Source organism: Bubalus kerabau, chromosome 7, assembly GCF_029407905.1.
Source record: "Bubalus kerabau isolate K-KA32 ecotype Philippines breed swamp buffalo chromosome 7, PCC_UOA_SB_1v2, whole genome shotgun sequence".
NCBI classification, from domain to species: Eukaryota; Metazoa; Chordata; class Mammalia; order Artiodactyla; family Bovidae; genus Bubalus; species Bubalus kerabau.
Window position 1 is genome coordinate 9,540,151 of NC_073630.1, and position 26,009 is coordinate 9,566,159.

A 26,009-nucleotide genomic window follows, 5' to 3' on the forward strand; every position below is an offset into this window, starting at 1 on the left:
GACCTACTTTTAAACTGGTTTTTAGTTAAGTGTGTCACACCCAGATGCAGTTGACTTTTAAAAGTGTTTCACTCCTTGCTATTTCTTTCTAAACTAATTATTTTATTTTTAGCCATTCTGACTAGCACAAGATATTTTCTCTAGAGAATGAAATCTTTTCTTTAACAGGAAAGTGGATGAAAGGAGCATAGGTTTGTTCTGGGTATAGGTGTTTTAGGTTATTTCATGTTTCTGTGAATGGTGCCTATTATACTGATCAATTAAAACACCACCGTTCTTCTGTTTAATATCTTCTGCAGATGCAGGTGAAAGGGTAGTGAGAAGCCTCAGGAGTTCCTGAGGTTGATCTGCCCTGAGACAGGACTTCAAAGCGTTACCAACAGATGGTTGTCCACCTCATTTGTAAAAGTTGCTAGGGGGAAATTCCACAGTTGTTTTTCATCCTGAATCCATCTGTGCTGCATCCCTTTGTCAGGAACGTGTGTCTAGTATCTGTCCAGAATCTCTCCTGTTTGAATGTAAGTCCATTTCCTTTCATTGTGACCTTCCTTGATGGGAAGAACAGCTGCTCGCCATGCACTGTGTAATGTCTCTTCACACAGATCAGCCTTTATATATCAAATAGAATTCTTGGCTGCTTCAAGAGACTTAGGTAAAAAACCCTATGTTTGATTTGGAGGGAAAATGCTGTGTACTGATTGAAATCATTGCACTGCACCATAACACGGTCTTATTATTCATAGGTTGGTTCTGTCTTTGAAATTCATAATTATGGTTTGATTTAAATTTATGCAGTTAAAATATTAAGCTGATCCCTACCATGTGACACCTTGAAATATGTACTCCAATGCTCTCTGTAGAGAACTGCTAGATCACATGAGCCTAGTGCTGCTAAAAATAAAGGATGATCTTGTGACGAGTGATAAGACTTCCACAGACCACTAAAAGAAATAAACCTTTCCCAAAGATCAGTTGCTGACATATTTACATATATCCAATAAGCAAAAGTACTGCCATAGGCAGTATCAAAGTTGAGTGAAAATTTAAAGCTATTTAAAATTTTAAATCTTCCCAATTCTGGGTTGGGAAGATCCTCTGGAGAAGGAAATGGCAACACACTCCAGTAGTCTTGCCTGGAAACTCCCATGGACGGAGGAGCATGGTAGGCTACGGTCCATGGGGTCGCCAAGTGTCGGACATGACTGAGAGACTTCACTTCACTTCAAAGTTCTAAAAGATGATGCTGTTAAGTGTGGCATTCAATATCTCAACACATTTGAAGACTCAGCAGTGGCCACAGGACTGGAAAAAATAAGTTTTCATTCCAATCCCAATGGAACGCCTCTCCATTCCAAAAGAAGGGCAATGCCAAAGAATGTTCAAACTACCATATAATTACACTCATCTCACATGCTAGCAAGCTTATACTCAAAATCCTTCAAGCTAGGCTTCAGCAGTACATGAATCGAGAATCTCAAAATGTACAAGATGGATTTAGAAAAGGCCGAGGAACCAGAGATAAAATTCTCAACATTCATTGCATCATGGAGAAACCAAGGGAATTCCAGGAAAAACATGTATTTCTGCTTCAATGACTACACCAAAGCCTTTGACTGTGTGGATCACAGAAAACTGTGGAAAATTCCTAAAGAGATGGGAATACCAGACCACCTTACCTGCCTCCTGAGAAACTTGTATGCAGGTGAAGAAGCAACAGTTGGAACCAGACATGGACTGGTTCAAAATTAGGAAACGAGTATGACAAGACTGTATATTGTCACCCTGCTTATTTAACTTATATGCAGTTAAATAAGCATCATCCAACTGCCAGGCTTGATGAATCACAAGCTGGAATCAAGATGGCTGGGAGAAGTATCAACAGCTTCAGATATGCAGATGATACCACCCTTATGACAGAAAGTGAAGAGGAACTAAAGAGCCTCTTGACAATGGTGAAAGAGGAGAGTGAAAAAGCTGCCTTAAAACTCAACATTCAAAAAACTAAGACCATGGAATCCAGTTCCATCACTTCATAAAAGGGGGAAACAAAAGGGGAAAAGTGGAAGCAATGACAGATTTTATTTTATTGGGCTCCAAAATCAATGTGGATAGTGACTGCAGCCGTGAAATTAAAAGACACTTGCTCCTTGGAAGGAAAGCTATGACAAACCTAGACAACATTTTACAAAGCAGAGACATCACTTTGCTGACAAAGGTCCGTATAGTCAAAACTGTTTTTTCCAGTAGTCATGCACAGATGTGAGAGTTGGACCATAAAGAAGGCTGAGTGCCAAAGAATTGATGCATTGGAATTGTGGTGCTGGAGAAGACTCTTGAGAGTCCTATGGACTGCAAGGAAATCAAACCAATCAAACCAAGGAAATCAATCCTAAAGGAAATCAGTCCTGAATCTTCAATGGAAGTACTGACGCTGAAGCTGAAGCTCCAATACTTTGGCAACCTGATGCAAAAAGCTGACTCCTTGGAAAAGACCCTGATGCTGGGAAAGACTGAAGGCAAAAGGAGAAGGGGGCAGCAGAGGATGAGATGATTAGATAGCATCACTGACGCAATGGACAGGAATTTGAACAAAGTCTGGGAGAGAGTGGAGGACAGAAGAGCCTGGTGTGCTGCAGTCCACAGTCACAAAGACTTAATGACTGAACAAAAACAACTGCCAAATACTCTTTAAAAAGCCCACATTTCTGTTTAAATTGACCCAACAAATAGCTACTGAACACATGTTATGTCCCAATCACTATACCTTATTCTACAATATTATTCTAGGTGGATTCTTGAGGTAGCCTCCATGATCCCTTCATCCTCTATTTACACCCTGGTATGGTCAAGGGCAAAACCTTAATTTGTTTCTTTCTACTAAAAAAAAAAAAGTACAACCTAAAAGTTGAGAATTATATTTTATTCATTGGCCTTACTAAGGACTATAGCTAGGATGAAAAGTGAAAATGTTAGTCACTCAGTTGTCCCCAACTCTTTATGACCCCATGGACTGTAGTCCACCAGGCTCCTCTGTTCCTGGAATTCTCCAGGCAAGAATGCTGGAGTGGGTTGTCATTCCCTTCTCCAAGGGATCTTCCTGACCCAAGGATCGAACCTGTCTTCTGCTTTGCAGGCAGATTCTTTACCATCAGAGCCACTACAGAAGCCCGTAGCCTAGGACGCATCCTCTCAAATAGCTCTGAGGGACTATTCCAAGGAGATAAGGGAGGAGCCAGAGCATGAAAGAGTCTTTGCTGAAAAACAAAACAAAAACCATGTTGTCAAACATCAAAATATTACTGCTAATCATACACACACACAGCCATCTGAAATGAATGATTTTAGTGCTTTTCTGTGTATGGGAAGATGCTAGAGTCTGGGGTCATAGAAATTAGTCCTTTTAGATATGCATCTTAACTATCTAGACTAGTATCCTGTGTGTCTCCGTCCTATATTCCCCTCTGGGCACACGGTTGGGACAGCTGCAGTGGCTGAAGGCTTGATGGCAGGCAACATTCGCTGTTTACTGAAACGGCAGGCAACGTGTTCTTTTGCCCACACTTCCAACAAACAATATGGCAAAGGTATGCATGTGATGATGCGTCTGTGACAGTTTGGATGACATTATTAAAAAACTGCCCTTCTTGTTGGAGGCTGTCTCCCTTGCTGGTTCTGAGGAAACAAGTGGCCACGTTGGAAAGCTCCACGTGGCAAGGCACTGAAAGTGGCTTTGAGAACCAGAGAGGGGCCTTCAGCCAGTGACCTGTAAAAGTTTCAGCCAGCATCCAGCAAGAGAAAGAATTTCTCAGTTCTGTAATCCCAAGAAAGTTAATTCTGCCAACAGTCTGAGTAATCTTAGAAGAGGATCCTTCTCCAGTTGAGCCTCAGATGAGACTGTAGATCTGGCCAGCACCTTGATTCCCTTGTGAGACACCCCTGAGCAGAGTGCCCAGCTCAACCAACCTAGACTCCTAATTCACAGAAACAGAGATAATGAATGTGTGTTGCTTTAAGCCACTAATATTGTGGTAATATCATTCCATAGCAATGGATAACTACAGCTCAGTCTTTACCTTTCTTGACCTTAAAATCTTTGAAGCATGCAGGCGAGTTATTTTGCAGAATGTCCCTCAATCTAGGTATGTTTGTATGGAAATCAATCAATCTCATCCTCATGATTAGATTCACAATTTTGACAGTAATGACATAAATATAATGTTGTATCCTCCTCAGTATGTTCTATTAAATGTGTATACTATTGGTTTGTCCCAATAAAAGCAGAGACATTACTTTGCCAACAAAGGTCCGTCTAGTCAAGGCTATGGTTTTTCCTGTGGTCATGTACGGATGTGAGAGTTGGACTATGAAGAAGGCTGAGTGCCGAAGAATTGATGCTTTTGAACTGTGGTGTTGGAGAAGACTCTTGAGAGTCCCTTGGACTGCAAGGAGACCCAACCAAGCCATTCTGAAGGAGATCAGCCCTGGGATTTCTTTGGAAGGAATGATGCTCAAGCTGAAACTCCAGTACTTTGGCCACCTCATGCAAAGAGTTGACTCATTGGAAAAGACTCTGATGCTGGGAGGGATTGGGGACAGGAGGAGAAGGGGACGACAGAGGATGAGATGGCTGGATGGCATCACTGACTCGATGGACGTGAGTCTGGGTGAACTCCAGGAGTTGGTGAGGGACAGGGAGGCCTGGCGTGATGCGATTCATGGGGTCGCAAAGAGTCGGACACGACTGAGCGACTGATCTGATCTGATCTGATCTGAAGTGATAATGAATCACTTGGTTAGAGTCTCTTTGTTGTAAAGATACTATTTGCCCATGGTAACTAATAAGAAACCTGCCAGGTGATACTTCAAGCTATGTAAATATCCCACCCATCATCACACTCTCATCAGTTAATTCTAATGACCATTAGTGATTTTTCTGGGCTTCCCTAGTGGCTCAGACAGTAAAAGAATCCGTCTGCTATACAGAAAACCCAGGTTCAATGCCTAGGTCAAGAAGATCGCCTGGAGAAGGGAATGGCTACCCACTCCAGTATTCTTGCCTGGAGAATTCTATGGACAGAGGAGCCTGGTGGGCTCTAGTCCATGGGGTCGCAAAGAGTCGGAGGTGGCTGAGTGACTAACAACTTATTTTCAATGATTTTGTAATTACATGATTCCTTTTATATTCATTTTGTTGACATTCTAGTGTAAGGAACATTCCTTTCTCTTCTGTTTATTTGCTTATCTAGTTATTTATTTATATCAGTATGGAATCACAGTTTCTTATTTTAGTCAATGGTTTAAAATTTGTTACTATCAGTATATGTCAATATATATCAATACGTATTTTGATATTCTAATTGTTTCAGACTTGTATTAGACTTTGGAAGTCCTCTGTTCTGATATGCTGGCATTATGTTTAAGTCTTTCTTACATTCTGTCAAAACAATATTTTCCAGGTATATTTTGCGCTTTCCCTGTCACAGACCTGGAATCTTCTACAGAGACTCTTGGTTTCTTTTAAAGTGAAGAAACATATTTTTAAGCCAAAATCTAGGACTAAGTGTACTCTGACACATGAATATCATTGCTTCTAGTATTTCTCAGTGACAGTGGGATATATATTGAAATAAGTTTAACAAAATACATGTAAGACATGTACACTAAAAACTTCAAGACACTGCTGGGAGAAATTTTAAAAGATTGAAGTAAATGGATAAATACATACATTAATAGATATAGGACTCAGTGTTATTAAGATGTTGGTTATGAAGATGTCTACTGCTTAGCATCTCATAAGGGTGCAATCAGTTTATTGGCTGGAATTGTGGTTGTGGTCTCATTTGAGGCGTGACTGGGGAAATATCTGCTTTTGAGCTCACTTTAGTTCTTAATCTTACAGTTATAATACCAAAAAATTAATTTTCTTGGTGGCTGGAGCTCCTTGTAGGCTATCAGCTGCAGGCTGCCCACAGCTCTTAAAAGCTGCCTGCATTTCCTTGTCATGTGGGATTTCCCCACATCATGCACACACACACACACACACACACACACACACATTTAATTTTTAACCTCCAATTCCATTTCAACATCACAATGTACCTTCTAGGCTTCCCCTTCAACAATGAGGGACCTAGATCCTATTATATGTGCTAATATATTGACTCAATTTTCTCAAGCTTAGAATATATGTTTGCTGTAAGAAAAAAGAAGATACTATGTAGTATTTGAAAAAAAAAAAAAAAACAAGGCAGGAAAGATGTCATGACTTTCATAATCTGTGTTCTCTTTTGGAAAAGGAATTTGATCATCCACGGTTTTATTTGTTTTTTCTAGTTGTATGAACAAAACCTTTAGCAACAGAAATGAGTAAAAGTCATACAGAACCTTGTAAGCCATGTTAGAGATTTGAGTTTTTTCCTAGTACAATGAGAATATAACAGGTTGGAGGGCTTGTCTGTTAGGTCATTGCATTTTTTGTTGTTGTTGTTTTAAGTAGCATTTACCTCACCTTCCAAGTTATTTCCTCGTAATGTTTATTATTTACTCATCCTTCAACTTATTCTAAAACAAGATTTGATATGCTTAGAGCAATCCATATCAATAAGTTAGAAAGAATGTATGTTAAAAAAAAAAAAAATGGAGGAAACTGGGATAAAGAATAAAAGAAGCCAGAGAACAAGATGCCAGGGTGAGGCCAATTCAAAATATTCTTAACTTTAAGTACTTTAAAGTTACAAGAGGTACTGTTCTGAGTTTTCTCGAGACTAGAACAGTTTGAAATGCCTCATCCCATCCCTTCACAGTAACCCCCACCCAACATCTATACCACACAGAATTGAGACTCACTGATGGGAGAGTCCAGGGATTGTTTTTCTTGCACAATTTTTTTTAGACGCCTTCCTGGTTTCTGATAATTTAACCCTTTCAGGTTGGGAGAGAAAAGGGACATTTGGATAATGCCTGTTTATTTAATCATGGTAGCCAACCAAAGCAAGCATTTTAAGCCAAAAATTCACTCCATCCTTAGTTGGAAGTAGAATTTTAAAATATAATTGCCCTCCTGAGAGGAGAAATGCATGACCTTCCACAGAGAAAAATTGAGCACTGAGGAGATGGTCTTTAGGTCATGAGCGCTATAATCACTATCATAGTAAGAAATTAGAAGATCATCCTCATTTTAAAATCTGATATAACTTATCATGTATTAGTTCATACTCCTTTGCTTGCTTTTTACTGGTTTGTGGCTACTGGCATACAGCAGTGAAGTTTCAAAGAAACGGAAATGACAAAAGGACAATCATTTAATGAAGGAAGTATAAACCATTGCACTGGGGGACTGGAAGACATTTCTTAAAGTTCTCATATTATCTGTTTAATTACGTGTTTCTATGTAGTGAGTAATGTCTTACATTCTTGCCAAGAATATTTGGAAAGGAGTTTGTTAAAAGTATGTCAGCTAAATCACTTTTGGTATATCACTGCTAATGGTGTCGTTCACACGTTGTGAAACACACAGCTCCAGTTTAATTCTGCCAAAAAAATTAGGTCATTGCAAAATACCATATTAAAACCGCAGGGAGATGGGGATGAGAATAAAGCAAGGGAAGACTCCCAATTCTTTTTTGTGAAGCATGATAGAAGTGAAGTGAAAGTCGCTCAGTCCTGTCTGACTCTTTGCAGCCCCGTAGACTATACAGCGGAGAAGGCAAAGGCAACCCGCTCCAGTACTCTTGCCTGGAAAAATCCCATGGGCGGAGGAGCCTGGTAGACTGCAGTCCATGGGGTCGCGAAGAGTGGGACACGACTGAGCGACTTCACGTTCACTTTTCACTTGCATGCATTGGAGAAGGAAATGGCGACCCACTCCAGCGTTCTTGCCTAGAGAATCCCAGGAACGGCGGAGCCGTCTCTGGGGTCGCACAGAGTCGGACACGACTGAAGCGACTTAGCAGCAGCAGCAGACTATACAGTCCAGGGAATTCTCCAGGCCAGAACACTGGAGTGGGTAGCCTCTCCCGTCTCCGGGGGAACACCCCAACCCAGGGATCGAACCCAGCCGCAGTTACAGGCAGTTTTTTTTTTTTTTTTTTTTTTTTTTTTTTTTACCAGCTGAGCCACAAGGGAAGCCCTATCAAAGCATGATGAGGATAACGACAAAACAGGGTAGGAATGCTGAGTCCTTTTAAACGGATACATTTTTCGTGGTATGTGTACTTTAACTCCAGTTCAATATAAATGAAGAATTAAAAACTGGGCTAACTGGCTGCTCTGCACGGTACCTGGGGACTGCCCCGTAGATCAAGTTAACCTACTTGTATGGAGATTTGTGATTTCATACACAAACCATGGTGATTATTGTATCTCAATTTACCTTTATCTTTTTCCAGTTAGGAAAGGGGGCTTAATGCAAATTAAGCCTTTCTTGTGAAGGCAGTTAATTTATACTTACTATGGTTATTAATGTTAATCACAGGAATGGCTCTGTTAGAAGTTACCCACCAGGACTGTTAAATCTATTTTGGTGACTCACGTCCCAGATCTCGTCACCCCAGATGTGGTCCCTTGGCTGGGGCGCCCTGAGCCGTTGCGCCGTCAGGGCTTCGTGGGAGGTGGGTCCCAGCTCCTCCCAGACCCACGCGCTGATCTGGCGGAAAGTGAGGCAGGACAGTCATTGTTCTCCCAGGCCCGGGGAAAAGAGCGCGGGCTACCAGCACCTCTCATTTTCGGGCGAAAATTTCCCCAGCTACAGCTCTCTGGGTTTGGGCTGGGTCTCCACAGCGTGACCTTTCCTTGCCTAGAGAGGGACGCTCAGCGAACACATCCACCGTCACCTTTGCGCGCTCCTCCGGAGCCGGCTTGGCATGCAGCGCACCCCAGCGGCCGCACGGCCTCCTTTCTAGTCCTGGCCACTAGGCTTCCGGAGAGCTCGCCAGTCGCCGCCCTGGCCGCCCCGGAATCTAGAGACTAGAGAGACTTCCAGAGCCAGTCTCAGACACACCCCGGGGAAGGCGCGGGGCTGCGGCACCCCCCCCACCCCCCCCCCCACCCCCCGCCCTCCGCACCTGGAAACGGTGAGGACCTGGAGAGGCGGGGCGCGGCAGGAGGCTGGCCCGGCGACTGAGCAGCTCCGCCGAAAGCCTGCCCGACTGAAGCAGGGCGAAGTGGGGAGGGTCTCGAGGCGAGTTCTGCTCCTCCGAGGGAGGGACCCCAGCTGGAGTGGAAAACCAGCACCAGCTGACCACAGAGACACGCCGCGCTGATCATGGAGAGGGCCGGCCCAGGCTCCGCGCGGCCGCAACGGCAATGGGACCAGGACTCGGTCGAAGCGTGGCTGGACGATCACTGGGGACTTTACCTTCTCTTACTTTGTTAGGAAAGGCACCAGGTAAGAAGAGGAGCCGCGGAAGCCCCGGCCGGGGCATGGAGCGTGACCTGGGGTTTCTCTCTCTCCTCTATTGAATGCTCCCCTTCTTCAAGCATTAAGCAGTCTCCACTCTCAGGCCCTTTGCTTTTGAAGTTGGGCCATGATCTTACGGTGTAGAGACCTCGACTTTTAAGGCGAGTGCAGTCGAAAAACCCAAGCGTCGGATCCGATCCAACTTGCTCACAAAAGTTCAAATACAAAAATGTATGTGCCGAACCCCCACCCCCACCCCCTCCACACGCCGGCAGCCCTGGTAGTCCCTGGGAGCAAGATTATTTCCATATATTTGTTCTCACGGGCCTTTCTCTAGCCTCCTGGTTCCCCTAACTCTCCTTAGCGAAACCAAAACAGTGCTTGACCCCCTTCCCTGCAGCTCCGGAAGCACCATTTCCAACGCGGTCCCCGTGGCTCCGCTCCTCCCCCGTCCCCCTTTGCCCCGGCCCTGGCGGGGCGGAGAAGCCGGGGTAGGGGCGAGACCGAGAAGCACCCAAAGGCAGCACCATGCCGGAACCTTCCCAGAGTGAGTGCTGTCGTCTTTTGCCCCCCTCCCAGTCCCCTGGTTGTCCCGCGCTCTTCCTTTCCTTCGCGTTTGCGCGCAAGGCGGCGGCGTGGAAGGCGCTCCGTGGAGGGGCTGGCGGCGCGCACACAAAGGACGGCGGAGAGCTGACCCCGGGGGGGTGGCAGGTCCCGCGCGGCCCGAGGCGACCCCGGAGGCCAGTCTTCCTGGTCCGGAGCCAAGCGCCGGGGCGGCTGCTGCGGAGGGTGGGGAGAAGGGAGCCTGTGCTTGGGGAGGAGGCTGCGCAGCGGACAGTCAGGCGCGCGTGGGAAGCGCCCGCGGGAGAATTGGAGAGGCATCCAGGCTGAAGCCGAGGGGCTAGGAGGGTGGAACGAAGAGTGGGAGGCGGGAGGGTGCCCGGAAGCCGGAGAGTTGATGCGAAGCCGCAGCGAGGGCGAGGCTGCTGCGCGCGGACGGGTGCTGACTCCCAGGCGCACTCCTTTGGAGAAGGGGCCCGGACTTCGCCGTCGCCGGCTCGGGGCAGCGGCCTTCGGGCAGCCGGCGCTGGCCGCCTCGGGCGGGAGGGAGGCGCGCTCGGGGCGGTGATGGTGGAGGAGCCGGCCGGGGCTGGCCGCCGGACTCCCACCCTCCGGCGCACCGCCGCGGTCCGGCCTGGCGCTCCCCGCCAGGGGGCGGCGCGGTGCGGCGCGGCGCGGCGCGGCGCGGGGCGAGCGGGCGGCGGCGCGACGGCGGGGACCGTAGGGAAGCCGGCTTCGAGCGACCCGCCTCACCTGGGCGAGTCGTCGCCCCCGACGCCTCCTGCAGTCCAGGGTCCGCCGAGGCCGCCTGGTGTGCACCTCCAACTCCCCTCGTTTGCTATGTTGCCTTTTGGAGACAAAACAAGGTACTTCCTTCAGCACTGCCCCAGTCTTTCCCAGTTTTCCCGGGGGGCGCGGTGGGGCCGGGTGCTGTGCTGGGTGGTGGCACCCGGGTCACACTGGCTGGGAGATGCTTTATTGAAAATGCGTTCTTTGACATTTTTGTCTTCCTTTACATTCCTGCAGATGTAATATTTTTGAAATCTTAGTTAACTGAGTCTTTTTAACTCCCGTTTCTCCCAGCGAACGTTCAGGGTTGCTATCGGTTTGATGACTTTGGGGGTTTTTAACAGAGGCGAAGGTTTCGGGACAAACCTTATCTCTTCTGTTTAATTACTCCGCCTTCCTTTTAAAATCCTCTTCTCCGTCGCTTTCGTCTTCTATCACAGTATTTAATCTGGAGTGACCAGAGGATAAACCCTGAATAAAAGTGGTTTCTTTCCGAAGGGCACTTTTCTGCGCGTTTGGGGTGAGCACCAAGACCTTCTAGGCCTGGAATGATCCATTGCTGGAGGCCGACAGTTTCTAGAGGTCGCCTCCTCCGAGGCTGTCTGTCCCCGGATTCCTTTCACCGTTTGCACACTTCCACCCTTAATGAATTACAGCGCAGAAGAGACTGGACAGGAGAACTGGGCTGATCTTTTAAGTGTGTGGGGGGATGTTCTTTAGAGATGTGCCTTAGGCATATTATTAAGAACGAACGAAAGTATTTATTTAAAAATCAGCGTTGATGTCCTTTTCTTTGTTTTCTCTCCTCTCCCTTTAAAAACACAAACTTGGGCGTGTTTGGCGGTAGCTTTTAACTCATACATAAGAACACTTCACTTTGGGAACCTGCCAAAACTTGAAGAGTAATATTTTTTTCCTAATAAATGAATTAAGTTACATTTCTTTTCACATTTTTTTTTTCCTCCGAAGTAGCATAGGATTAAAATCTCAATTCTCAAAATTACACTACTTAGTGTAAAATTTAGATCATCTGGAGTTTTTATATTACAATTGATGTTGAGAGTAGGTTGAACACATTCTGTGATGTGTGTGTGTGTATATCTAATCTTGAGAGAAGAGTTTATGTTGAGTAGAAGTTGGAAAACGAAAGTGAAGATATTCAAGAATAGTGCAGGCCCTCAGCTTTAGGAATTATAAAGTGCTGAAAGTTGTCAGTGTGAAGAATATAATCTGAGTCTTGTGTGTAGCCATAATTTTTTCTAGAAACAATATTCCAGTTTGGGCTTATATTTGATAGCGTTAACTGGAGACTTAAAATTTTAAGAATGAGAGGTTGGACATAAAAATGCCAACCTGCTAAACACCGTGTGATTCACACGGTTGTGGTAAACTCTTATTGCCGACACTAACTTTACAGCTAAGTTGTGTGTGTGTGTGTGTGTGTGTGTTTAACAAGAAGCTCGTGTTCTAGATTCCCTGGAGAAGGGAAAGGCTACCCACCCCAGTATTCTGGCCTGGGGAATTCCATGGACTGTGTAGTCGATGGGGTCGCAAAGAGTCGGACAGGACTGAGCGACTTCACTAACACACTGACAGCTGTGAGGCTACTGAAAGTTCACAGGATTTCCTCAGTGGCTCAGTGCTAAAGAACCCACCTGCCAATGCCGGAGACGTGGGTTCGATCCCTGGGTGGGGAAGATCCGCTGGTGAAGGAAATGGCAACCCACTCTAGTATTCTTGCTTGGGAAATCCCATGGACAGAGGAGCCTGGAGGGCTACAGCCCGTGGGGCTGCAAGAGTTGGACACAACTTAGCAACAACTCAACAACCTAAGGTTACTGAACATGCTTAGTCTAAAAGCAGTTAATATTTTAAAAACAAGCATCTTCCAGAGTATCTTCAAATACTTTTAAAAGAAACTAAATCAGGAACCCTAGATTCTATTACTCAAGTTTCTACTAAACAGATACTGGGTTAATAGACAGGAAGCCTAGCATGATGCAGTCCATGGCGTTGCAAAGAGTCAGACACAACTGAGAGGCTGAACCACAAAAACCAGATACTGAACAGACTATATAATTACTCTGGACCTCATTTTCTTCATCTCTAAGCTTGTCCCGCTAAGTTATTGTCACTTTCTCTCTAAAATTCCATTTGACTCTAGCTTTAGAAATTTGCATAAGTATTTCTGATTTTAGCATCCTAATATGGAATACAGGCCTGTTTATGACATATATTTTCATATTTATCTTTTATTAATTCTAATTGCTAGGTTATGCAGTCTGCTTGAATTTTCTTCAGAAATAAATCTTAATTTATACTTCTCCCTGTCCAAAAAACCTTCAAAACACATTAGAAAGATGTCACCAAATTGTGAATAAAAGTCAACTCAAGTAACTGAAAACAAGTTTTTAAAAAACTTTTTGTAAGGATAAGAGTGTATGCTTTAGATAAGATGGAGTCAACATCAAACCAAGCACCCAAAAGTTAATGTGAAAGGAGTTCCACCAGAGCTTCTAGAATCACGTGGTATCGTGATAAACAAGAAACAGAACAGGCCCAGAGTTAAGCAGCTTTGACCAATACCAGAATATACTACATGCTTGCCACCTTGGATTCTGTACTACCATTTCATTCTTCCTCCACATCAGTCATCAAAACTCAATTCTTTTTTCAAAACATCTTGCTCTGATGTACATCTTCTTATTTAAGCTCTGGCATCCACTTTGTCCAAGAATTCAAGCTCCTAGGCTGGCATTACTAAAATCACCATCACAGTTTACTGCTTTTCAAAGAGTGATTTAAGAACTTGCATCAGAATCATTTGGGATTCTGGTTAAAACAAGTTATCTCTTAGATTCCATAAAAAAGACCAGCACTATCCAGTATACATAGAATACAAGTTACATACGTTATTGTAAAATGTTCTGATAGGTTAAAAGCCTAAAAAGAAAAAAAAAAGTGAAATTATTTTAATGTTTTATTTAACCCAATGCACATATAGTATCATTGCAATAAGTAATCAATTAAAGACATATCAATATACTTTACAGGGCTTCCCTGGTGGCTCAGAAGGTAAATAGCCAGCCTGCAATGTGGGAGACCCAGATAGGATCCCTGGGTCGGGAAGATTGCCTGGAGAAAGAAATGGTAACTCACTCTAGTATTCTTGCCTGGAAAATCCCATGGACTGAGGAGTCTGGTGGGCTACAGTCCATGGGCCCCAAAGAGTTGGACACGACTGAACACCTAACTAAATATATATATATATATATATATACACACACACACACACACACACACACACACACATATACATTTGTTACATATATATATATATATATATATATATATATATATTTGTTTCTCATACTAAGACTTCAAAATCTGGTACCTTATTCTTGTAGCATATCTCAATTCAAACCAGCATATTTCAAGTTCTTAAGTCACATGAACTTAAGTTCTTAAGAACACAAAGAAAGTACTAACAAATACTTCCTCTATAGATGGAAACCTCATATATTTCACCAGCCTTCTAGAATTCCCAAATTATATTGATACTAATGATTACTTGTATCTTCAAAAAATTTACAAACTATAGTATTGTGAAACTGAAGGATGTCTTTCCTGAAGTGCTAAGCTGTAAGCTCCTTAGAAAGAGAGACAATTTCTACACGGAGAAAGGTGGGCATCACGCTCTACCAGCATGGCTCTAACCCAAAATCCTGGTGGCAGAAATGAAAAGGAGGTGATTTAAAGACACACAAACACACTTGTACCACAGAGACTAAAAGATGTAAGGAAAGTATTACTGGATCAAGTCAGCTTATTACCTATATACCTGTTTCACTCTTCAAACTGATTCAATTCTGATATATAACACTGCGTATAGGCAGAGTTCTAAGATGGCCCCCCAAATTTGTGGTCTCTAGGGAACATATCCTATATAATCCCTCCCCTTGAGTGTGGCCAGACATGTATTTATGAGGCAAAATCATTTTGAAGATTCAGTTCAGTTCAGTCCCTCAGTCGTGTCCAACTCTTTGCAACCCCATGAATCGCAGCACGCCAGGCCTCCCTGTCCATCACCAACTCCCGGAGTTCACTCAAACTCATGTCCATCGAGTCGGTGATGCCATCCAGCCATCTCATCCTCTGTCGTCCCCTTCTCCTCCTCCCGCTAATCCCTCCCAGCATCAGAGTCTTTTCCAATGAGTCAACTCTTCGCATGAGGTGGCCAAAGTACTGGAGTTTCAGCTTTAGCATCATTCCTTCCAAAGAAATCCCAGGGCTGATCTCCTTGCAGTCCAAGGGACTCTCAAGAGTCTTCTCCAACACCCTAGTTCAAAAGCATCAATTCTTCAGCGCTCAGCTTTCTTCACAGTCCAACTCTCACATCCATACATGACTACTGGAAAAACCATAGCCTTGACTAGATGAACCTTTGTTAGCAAAGTAATGTCTCTGCTTTTCAACATGCTATCTAGGTTGGTCATAACTTTCCTTCCAAGGAGTAAACGTCTTTTAATTTCATGGCTGCACTCACCATCTTCGGTGATTTTGGAGCCCCCCCAAAATAAAGTCTGACACTGTTTTCACTGTTTCCCCGTCTATTTCCCATGAAGTGATGGGACCAGATGCCATGATCTTCGTTTTCTGAATGTTGAGCTTTAAGCCAACTTTTTCACTCTCCTCTTTCACTTTCATCAAGAGGCTTTTTAGATCCTCTTCACTTTCTGCCTTAAGGGTGGTGTCATCTGCATATCTGAGGTTATTGATATTTCTCCCGGCAATCTTGATTCCAGCTTGTGCTTCTTCCAGCCCAGCGTTTCTCATGATGTACTCTGCATGTAAGTTAAATAAGCAGGGTGACAATATACAGCCTTGATGTACTCCTTTTCCTATTTGGAACCAGTCTGTTGTTCCACATCCAGTTCTAACTGTTGCTTCCTGACCTGTATACAGGTTTTGCAAGAGGCAGGTCAGGTGGTCTGGGATTCCCATCTCTTGAAGAATTTTCCACAGTTTATTGTGAGCCACACAGTCAAAGGCTTTGGCATAGTCAATAAAGCTGAAATAGATGTTTTTCTGGAACTCGCTTGCTTTTTCCGTGATCCAGCGGATGTTGGCAATTTGATCTCTGGTTCCTCTGCCTGTTCTAAACCCAACTTGAACATCTGGAAGTTCATGGTTCATGTATTGCTGAAGCCTGGCTTGGAGGATTTTGAGCATTACTTTATTAGCGTGTGAGATGAGTGCAATTTTGTGGTAGTTTGAAGATTAGGTTTAACAAAGAGGAAATCACCTGCCTGCGTCTGACTTAATCATATGAGCTGTTAAAAAGGACCTCCTTGGAAAGAGAGAGAGTGGAAGTGTGACAAGGGCTCAAGACTGGCCTCTGGCCAACAGCTAGCAACCCAATGAGGACCTCAATTTAAGAACAAAGAAGTTCAGGTGAGATCTCTCATGCAGCCAGGTGCCTTTACTTCAAACTTACCAGGCTACATAGAGCACCCAGCCATGCCATGCCCAGACTCTCGATCTAAGGACTGAGATAATAAATGGGTGTTGCTGTTTTTGTTTTTAAATCACTAATGTGTCACACACTAATTTGTTACACATCAATAGAAAACTAATACACTCAGGCACTTTCTCATATAATTAAATAACTACATCTGGGCAGGTTTCTCAGACTTCATTTCACAAATAATTTCTCCACCTGCTGTAGGAATACAATTGCTTCACAACTGACATGACAGTAGTAGTGCACTATCTGCTTAATTGGGTTTCCCTGGTGGCTCAGTGGTCAAGAATCCGCCTGCCAATGCAGGAGAAGCCGGTTGGATTCCTGGGTGGGGGAAGACCCCCTGGAGGAGGAAATGGAAACCTACTCCAGCATTATTGCGGGGAGAGGCCCATGGACACAAGAGCCTGGCAGGCTACAAGTCCATGAGGTCGCAAAAGAGGCAGACACCACTTAGCGACTAAACAACATCTGCTTAATACTTCTCATAGAAACATTCAAAGCCACTGGATTTGAGTCAAAATTCCCTGAGAAGCTCTTCAGTGTTGACGAGCCTTTTTGGTAAGAGAACTTTATTCCCTGACCATCTGTCTAGGGGTGGTGGGGTACACAGAGTAGAGGCTGGACTATCAGACGCAGATTTTTGCTGCCCCCAGGCTCCGCCTAGCAGCGGGGTCGGGGGTAGACTCGAGCTGAGCCAGGACGAGGGAAAGAAAAAGGGATTCCGTTCGTCCCTTTCATCCCTAGCCCAATTTCTCAGGAAAACACCACGCCGGCACAGTAATATCTCTAAAACCTTGTCTGCGGCACGCAGCTGCTTTGAAACTGAAAGTGTTAGGCGCTCAGTCGCGTCCGACTCTGTGACCCCATCGGCTGCAGCCTGCCAGGCTCCTCTGCCCATGAAATTCCCCGGGGAAGAATCCTGAAGTGCTTTGCCATTCCCTTCTCCAGGGAATCCTCCCAACCTAGGGATCGTGCATTGCAGGTCTCCGGCATTGCAGAGTCCTCACCGTCTGAGCCACTGGGGAAGCAAACTCCCAGAGCACCTAGCAAATTCCGACCGCTGACTAAGGATCACTGGGGCCACTCAGGGTGGCGGACAGTTCATAAAACTTTCAAAGAATCTCCCAAACTCGGGAATTGTGCTCCTAGGTCGCTCTGTCCGCAGACCCAGAGAGCGGCCACTAAAACCTGGACCTACCGTCTTCCCCTCTAGCCGCCAGCCCGCCAGCCAGCCCACAACTACAGCAGGAACCCGGCCAGGTGTCACCGCCCGGGAACGGCGCCGCCACGCCTCCCCACTGCGCCTGCGCGAACCGCCGCTTCCGGCAGGGGCCTAGAGAACCGGCCGGACACCGCCGCGCAGGGCGGGGGGGGTCTAGAGGCATTTCGCGCCTGCGCAAAGGGCGCGACAGGCGGGGTCTAGAGGCTCTTCGCGCCTGCGCAAAGGGCACGACGGGAGGGGGCGGGGGCTAGACGCGCTCCGCGCCTGCGCAAAGGGCGCGAGGGCGTCCCGCGTCGTTCCTTTTGAAACGAGTGGCGGGGAACTGCTCCCGAAGCCCCTGGCGTCGCTGTCTGCTGGGTGGAAACGCGTACCGTCATCCGTGGGCCTGGCCATGGCGCTGCAACTCTCCCGGGAGCAAGGCATCACCTTGCGCGGGAGCGCCGAGATCGTGGCCGAGTTCTGCTGTAAGTCCTCCTCGCGCGGGGCGGAGGGCGGGGAGAGCCGAGCGCAGGCCACCCGCAGGCCCGCGGCTCGGCCGGAGCGGCCCCGAATCCCGGCCCTTGTACCGCGGCCTCCGGTGCCCGCAGGAGGGCTCAGGAAGTGGGGCGGCGGGCGCCGCCTCCGCTCGTGTTGCTGCCGGCGGAGGAGGCGGCCCGGGCGCTGCAGGGGCCCGCCTTGCGGGGAGCCCCTTTGCGGGAGCGTTTCTTTCCAATGCAGAGCTCCTCCCACACCCCCCGCCCCCAACGGCGAGGGGCCTCGGGGGTGGACCGTGACGGGCTAGACCTCGGGAAGAGCTGTTCTGAGCTCGGCCAGGTGTACCTGCTGACAGAACCTGGCAAGACTGGTGAGGATAAGAGGAGGAAAGAGAGACGGGGAGAGGCCTGCCCGGGCTTGGTACCCGTCTGTCAGTTGCCTGTTTTGACACCCTCGAATCATAAAAGAGGCATCTGGACTTGTTTTACAATGACATGAAATTTGGCACTGGTAGATTAGTGCAGTTTGGCATTTTTCTTCTGTTGCCACATAAATGCAGCTATCACTTAGACGCAAGATTTTAAGGATTTTTTTTAATGCCACTTTGTACCTACTCGGCTTTCAGCAAAACACAAACACGTGTTTAGACATTTATAACTTGACAGTATTAATGAAACCATAGCCCCATCTACATATGCTTTATTTCCCCTGAACTTACAACGTGACGATGACTTTAATATTTCTTATGTTTTCAGCATTTGGCATCAACAGTATTTTGTATCAGCGTGGCATATATCCATCGGAAACCTTTACTCGGGTGCAGAAATATGGACTCACCTTGCTTGTAACTACTGATCCTGAGCTCATAAAATACCTAAATAATGTGGTGGATCAACTAAAAGATATTTTATGGTTGGACACAGTTTTGAGTTTTGCAGGCCTTAATGTTAATAAGATCCTCGGGGCTTCCCAGGTGACTCAGTGGTAAAGAATCCACCTGCCAATGGAGGAGACACAGAAAACCCAGGTTCCATCCTGAGTCTGGAAGATCCCCTTGAAGAGGAAATGCCAACTGACTCCAGTATTCTTGTCGGGATAATCCCATGGACAGAGGAGCCGGGTGGGTTACAGTCCATTGGGTTGTAAAGAGTTGGATACCAGCACACCTACGATCCACATTTTCTAGCTTCTTGGCCGTCATTTTTCAGCTCTGTACAGGGTAGTGTAAACCGCACTACCATCTCCGATACAGTTTGGGAGGGAAGCAAATAACATACAAATTGAAAGAATTCCCACCCTTCCTCCGTTTTTGAGTAGGCTGAATATTTGAAGGTTCGGAATCTGATATGGCTTAACAAAACAATCTCCATCAACTCCTTCAGGGATGATAGAACACATTGGAATTTTATGTAATTATGATGGCATTCATTATCTGAGAAAAATCCACTGCATTTATTTTTGGTAGCTGCTTGGAGTCTAAAGCCATCATTATATATATTAAGATGAAGGAACTAAAATCAGATTCAACTTAGGGAACTAAACTTGAAAAAGAAGGAACTACTAAATAACAGCACTCATTGGCATTTTCTTATTTTTCACCTGTTTCCATTTGTCTTTTTTTTTTTAATCATGCCTGTGAGTCAGTAAGCCTTTTCTGTCTGCACACTCATTTTCTTCTTTTAGCTCAAGAAGTTGCAGTATTGTTGGATTAGTATGCTCCATCTATTCCTTTTATTTCTAGAATTTCTACTTGTTTCTTTTTCCTATTTCTCTCCACTTAGGATTCTCATTTCTAATTTCTCTGTGTTGTAAATTGTTTCTCCCTTTCTGCTCATTAGATCTTCCAAAATACTAGTTCTAAAAATACTACAGCCGCATTTTTTTTTTTTTTCACTTTAAAATTCATGAATCACTTTTGTTGTTTCAACTAGCTTCATTTTCAGATTACATCATTGCGTTTTCATTAACTTCAGAGCTAAGCCACCCATAGTCATTCCTACGGCTGTACTCAGATTGTTTGCTATGGAACCTCTAGGCAACTATGGATGTATGTCTTCATCTTAATCTGAAGAAGTAGCAAGCCAGCCTTGCCTAAGTTACTGGGTTTTGGTTTGTGTCCTTTGAGACCAATAACATTTCTTGTCAGATGTATCTACACTTTCCTACTTAATTTCTCCCTTGTAGTTAAAAGGGAGGAAATGCTTTACAGGCAAATTATTCAGTCTTTTAAATTCCACTTCTCTAGCCTTAGGAACTTTACCCTATTTCCTCTCTCTTATGTTGTCAATTTCTTTGTTTCCTTTTGGATTATTCCCATTGGTTTCATTTCCATTTTTAAGAGAGAGAAAAATCACCAACTTCCCCATATCTTCAAATGACCACTCAATCTCTTTCTCACAGGTAAGCTGGTAAAAGTTGTTCATATATGCCAGGAGTGAGCGAGGCCAACAGGCCAGATCCAGCAAGTGGCTGATTTTGTACTGCTTGCAAGCTAAGAATATTACATTTTAAAGAAGACTATGCTACGTAGGTGACCCATAGGCCTTCAATATTTCTAAAATATTTTCTATCTCTTAAAAAAAAAAAAAAAAACAACCTGCCGATTCCTGAATAAAGTATTCTCAGTTTCTAAGATTGAGGGCTCAGTCTGAGGCCCTCTTAACAGTAATCTCTCTCTAGTTGACCTCCTAACATGTACATACATAATTCTAGTAACAACTTTGTATCTGACTCATGAACCAATATCTAACCAAAGCCTCTCCTAACTCTTGGCTCATATATTGAGTGACTCCCTTAATGTCTTTATGCAGCTATATACTAGACCACTTCACACTCGGTGTATTAAAAACTGAATTTAGGATCATCTCCATTTCAGTTCTCTTTCCTCTTGGTGACTGGATCAACCATCCGATTACTGATATAAATCAGAAACTTGGGAGCTATCCCTGATTCATTCCTCTTCCTTACCCTGAAGTAATCCAATAAATCTTAACAGTTTTAACCATGAAATGTCCTGAATCTGTCTACTGCTCCATCTCTACCAGTATATCTTTCTCTAAGTCTTGATTCGCTCTTGCTTGAGTTATTCATGAATTAGTGCCCTAGATCCCCTGTTTACTTCCAGTTTACTTTCTACATCACATCCAGAAGGATAGTTTTCAAATATAACTTGAGTCACATCATACTCTGCTTCAAACACAGTAATGACCTCCTTAGTTCTTAGAGTGTAACATCTTTAATTTGGCGCTCATGACCTTGTGTGGTGTGGCCCATTATTCTTGTCAGACCAGCCTTGTTCATCCTCCCTTTCTTAAATTGCAGTTGTATTGGCCTCCTTTCAGTCCTCTGATCCAGTGATCTGTTTTGAGTCCAAGACCTATAGCTTTAGCAGGGAGAGCCCACGTGCCTCAACTAAGACCTCACACCACCAACATAAACCCATCATTTCGTGTTTTAAAACCTATACCCTCTTCCCTGTTTTGCATATGTATATTGTTGTCTCTTAGAACAAAACTCAAACCCCCTCAGTCAGAATTTCCTATTCTGTGCTTTAATTGTAGTATGTGTTGCACCATCATAGGTAACCGCTATTATGTCCTAGGAAACTGCACCATCACAGCAGTTACAGCAGTTACAATTGCACATTTATTGTTGCTGTTAGAGTAATGACATCTCCTTCACCCTTCCCTTGGATTAGGATGGAAGTACCTCATGTTCACTGTCTTAGCACCCAGTGCTATACCTGGCACAAATACTGAGAGTTTGAAATTGGGAGCTAGGCCATTGATGGGGCAAATTTTCTGCACAATTTGGAGGAGAACCAAAATAGCAGTGGGAGAAATTTGCTGAGGATAGGAAGTTGGTCGTGAGAGGAGAGTTGCTTTGTAATGCAGTAAACTAAAAGAGATGCCTTGTTTTGTGTGTTGCAGAATGGTTATACAAGTGTTCAGTTCAGAAACTGGTGGTAGTCATCTCAAATGTTGAAGGTGGAGAGGTCCTTGAAAGATGGCAGTTTGATATTGAGTTCAAAAGATGCAAAAGATGACAGGTAAGTAGGAACTACTTCCATTTTCGTATGTTTTAAAATTTATTTTCTTTACCAAATGAGTTCTAATTCTATTGAACAAGTTTCATATAAAGTACGATTTTTTTCTAGGATGTTTATTTTTTTTAATATAAATTTATTTATTTTAATTGGAGGCTAATTACTTTACAATATTGTATTGGTTTTGCCATACATCAACATGAATCCGCCATGGGTGCACACATGTTCCCCATCCTGAACCCCCCTCCCACCGCCCTCCCCGTACCATCCCTCTGGGTCATCCCAGTGCACCAGCCCCAAGCATCCTGTATCCTGCATCGAACCTGGACTGGCGATTCGTTTCTTATATGATATTATACATGTTTCAATGCCATTCTCCCAAATCATCCCACCCTCTCCCTCTCCCGCAGAGTCCAAAAGACTGTTCTATACACCTGTGTCTCTCTTGCTGTCTCGCATACAGGGTAATCGTTACCATCTTCCTAATTCCATATATATGCGTTAGTATGCTGTATTGGTGTTTTTCTGGCTTACTTCACTCTGTATAATAGGCTCCAGTTTCATCCACCTCGTTAGAACTGATTCAAATGTATTCTTTTTAATGGCTGCTGCTGCTGCGGCGTCGCGTCAGTCGTGTCCGACTCTGTGCGACCCCATAGACGGCAGCCCAACAGGCTCCCCCGTCCCCGGGATTCTCCAGGCAAGAACACTGGAGTGGGTTGCCATTTCCTTCTCCAATGCATGAAAGGGAAAAGTGAAAGTGAAGTCGCTCAGTCGTGTCCGACTCTTAGTGACCCCATGGACTGTAGCCTACCAGGCTCCTCCATCCATGGGATTTCCCAGGCAAGAGTACTGGAGTGGGGTGCCATTGCTAGGACGTTTAATTTGATCCTTAGTCTCCTGTGGCAAAGGATAGTTCACTGTCTTATATAAGACAGTGAACTTTTAACATAATTGCCTGTAGAGTAAATTGGTGAATTTCACCCTTCAGTGTTTATGGTAGTATGTACCTGGTGGCCCGTTTAGTGAATTGTTTAAAGGTACTTTTAACCATCAGGGGTTATCCTAGATTCCCCAAGCCTAAGATTCAGCTCTATTGTATTTCATTGAATGCCCCAAATTTTCTAAGACACTTCATAAAAAAGTTTCCAGCCCACCTGAATGGGAAATGCTTATATGATCATGTCTAGCATAGTCCTAGGCTTGCTTACTGGTAAATTCAGAATCATTTTTCATAATGAAATGTAGTTTGCTTCTGAAGGCTTTGGTTTATTTTAGGAAATGTTTAGCTTATAAAAATAATTTGGTATTTAATGTAATATCTTATTTGAGGCAGTAGGGAATTAAGCATTACGAAAAATGCACCAACAAAATATTTTAGATATTATTTTCATTTTTTGAAAGGTGCTGTAGTTTTCCTAACTTGAAGCACTTGGCCAGTTTTCTGATTATCTGATACCAAATAACCTGATTTTAAGACCACCTCTAGAAAATGACTGGAATGATAAATGAAATAATAAAAGTGCATATGCCTCTTGTGAGATATAGGCCCTAATGATATACTTATAACTTACAAAAAAAAAAAATCCATTTTAATGTATTAATTATTTGATCTTGGAAACATTTAATCAGTCTTAACAGTGTTTTAAATAATTTGTTAACACTTAAATTGATTTGGTTTCTTCAATAGTGCACCCAGAGAAAAGTCTCAGAAAGCTATCCAAGATGAAATCCGTTCAGTGATCAGACAGATCACAGCTACAGTAACATTTCTGCCACTGTTGGAAGTTTCTTGTAAGTATTCTACAACGTCACATTGACTTAAAATTTGTCAGAGAAAAGACTAAGCTACTATTTTAAGAATAAGCCCTTTATTAAATTTTTTCTTAATTATTAATATTACATAATAAAAATGAAAAACCCATTATAAAGCAGAAGTAGTGTTATATGCATTCTAGAAATTTGGAAATTCTGAAAAGGAAAGGAATGAAAGTATTCCACAGTATTCATTCTTGAATGTCTTAATGTAATCCCGTTCATTATCTTAATTTTTTATGTATATTTTTAAGGCTAGCCATAACTGTCTTGCTTTTCGACCTTATCCGATATTTCCTGAATGCCTACTGTATGCGAGACACTGCTCTAGGCCCCAGGCTACATCAGTCACAGAGCCCAGATGTTAGCTTTCCTTCAGGTTGCCTTTATGCTGTCCTGTGTGATGGACTCCATACTTTCTGCAGATAACGGTTTTCTCTTTTAAAAAAAAGAAAACTTGAAGTTTAGCAAAAGGAGTACAATATTTTCTGTAATACAGTAAATGTCTATGGAGGAAAAGCAATTGACTAGTCATTACAGACCATGCTAAACTCTCTTTTCTAATACTCTGGGTGGTTCAAAATGTGAGAGAGACAAGGAGGGTTCTTCTATTTTGGAAAAAAATAATGTACTTTAATGATTTTATCTCCAATTTAGGTTCATTTGATCTCCTCATTTATACAGACAAAGATCTGGTTGTACCTGAAAAATGGGAAGAGTCGGGACCACAGTTCATTACCAATCCTGAGGAAGTTCGTCTTCGTTCATTTACTACTACAATTCACAAAGTAAATAGCATGGTAGCCTACAAAATTCCTGTCAATGACTGAGGATGAGATATGGACAATAACGTACTTGTAACTCTCAAATGTGGTTTTCCTACCAGGTCAACTGTAGTTGGTATGTTTTACTTCATTGGTTAATTTTTAGATGAGGAAAACTTAACATGATACCTAACTGAATCTGTGCAAAATTGTTCCGTTTTTGGTACCTATCTGACTTTCCATAGGGTTGACATTAAAGTAAAGTAACTGCGCAGATTGCATCAGTACTGCAGTGTTACTTTCTTTGGAGGTAGTAACCATAGGTGGAAAAACTTTTGCTAAATGCCTTCCTAAATCAGACTTTTGGTCAAGTAGCTTGACTCAGAATGTAGAGAAATATTTAAATATGAAATAGAACAAAAGAAATATGAATATTCAGAATCTTCATTTACATCCTGAAAGTAACTAATGATAGTCCATAAGTAGTGACATATTTCTCCTATTGCATCCTCTTGTCATTTATTTCATTTGTATAGTTTCTGTATTGAAAAAATGTCCAATTATTTGAGTTTAATTTATGTAACTTGAGCCTATAAAGCTGTGGATATTCCCACTTTTCAAATTGTTGTGATACAGCACTCTTAAGAATGTCTTTGATGTTTTATAAAATCAGGCTTTAAATGGCAATGATGAAATAAAGTTACATGTGTATGTTTTACATTTGTATTAAATTTTTTATATTGGTGTATTGATACAGTTACGTAGTTATTATGGATTCAGTACGGCATATTATTTCCTGTGCCTACTATATTGTAGGGAGGGCCTAAGGACACAAAGTAGAGTAAGTCTTGAGGTACTTTCAGCTTATTGGACAAACTTTTATTAAACCTCCTTCACCCTCTAACAGTAGATTTAAAATAAACATTGTTCTTTATGTAAAATGATAAATGTCACTTGGAATTAATTGAGTTTAGCAAATGTTAGATTGTATACAACCTTTCTATGCTCTTAGGTTTATTATCAGTGACCCTTGAACAACATGGGGGTTGGAACACTGACCCTCGAAGCAATTGAAAATCCCAGTAAAACTTATAGCCAGCCCTTCATATCTGTGGGCACCCCAAACCCATGGATTCCACCAACCATGGGTCATGTGGTACTATAGTATTTACTATTGAAAAATAGCCAAATATAAGTGGACCTGCACAGTTCAAACTGTTGTTCAAAGGTCAGCTGTATACTTAAACATCACGTTTATTCCTCTGCCTGTGCCTGCATTAATACTCTCATCAAGTATGTTCTTTCAGTTCCCACCTATTTTTCCAGAGTCAGTTTAAGGCAAACTTATAAAAATTGCTTTCTAATCTCTATACTAAATCTTAGCTCATTTTGTAAGAATTCATTTTTTTAGGTAT

The 26,009-nt window shown here is 43.5% G+C and overlaps 1 long non-coding RNA gene and 1 pseudogene across 1 annotated transcript; one reads left to right on the forward strand and one right to left on the reverse strand.

Moving 5' to 3' along the window:
• Positions 1-10,687: 10,687 nt before the first annotated feature.
• Positions 10,688-17,604, reverse strand: LOC129657432 (uncharacterized). Its single transcript, XR_008716716.1, has 4 exons — positions 17,473-17,604; positions 13,659-13,690; positions 12,403-12,537; positions 10,688-11,195 (listed from the first exon to the last, which is right to left on the reverse strand). It is a non-coding gene; the product is annotated as an uncharacterized LOC129657432 (long non-coding RNA).
• A 122-nt stretch (positions 17,605-17,726) lies between these two features.
• LOC129657431 (mitotic spindle assembly checkpoint protein MAD2A-like) lies at positions 17,727-25,542 on the forward strand (annotated as a pseudogene).
• Positions 25,543-26,009: the final 467 nt, after the last annotated feature.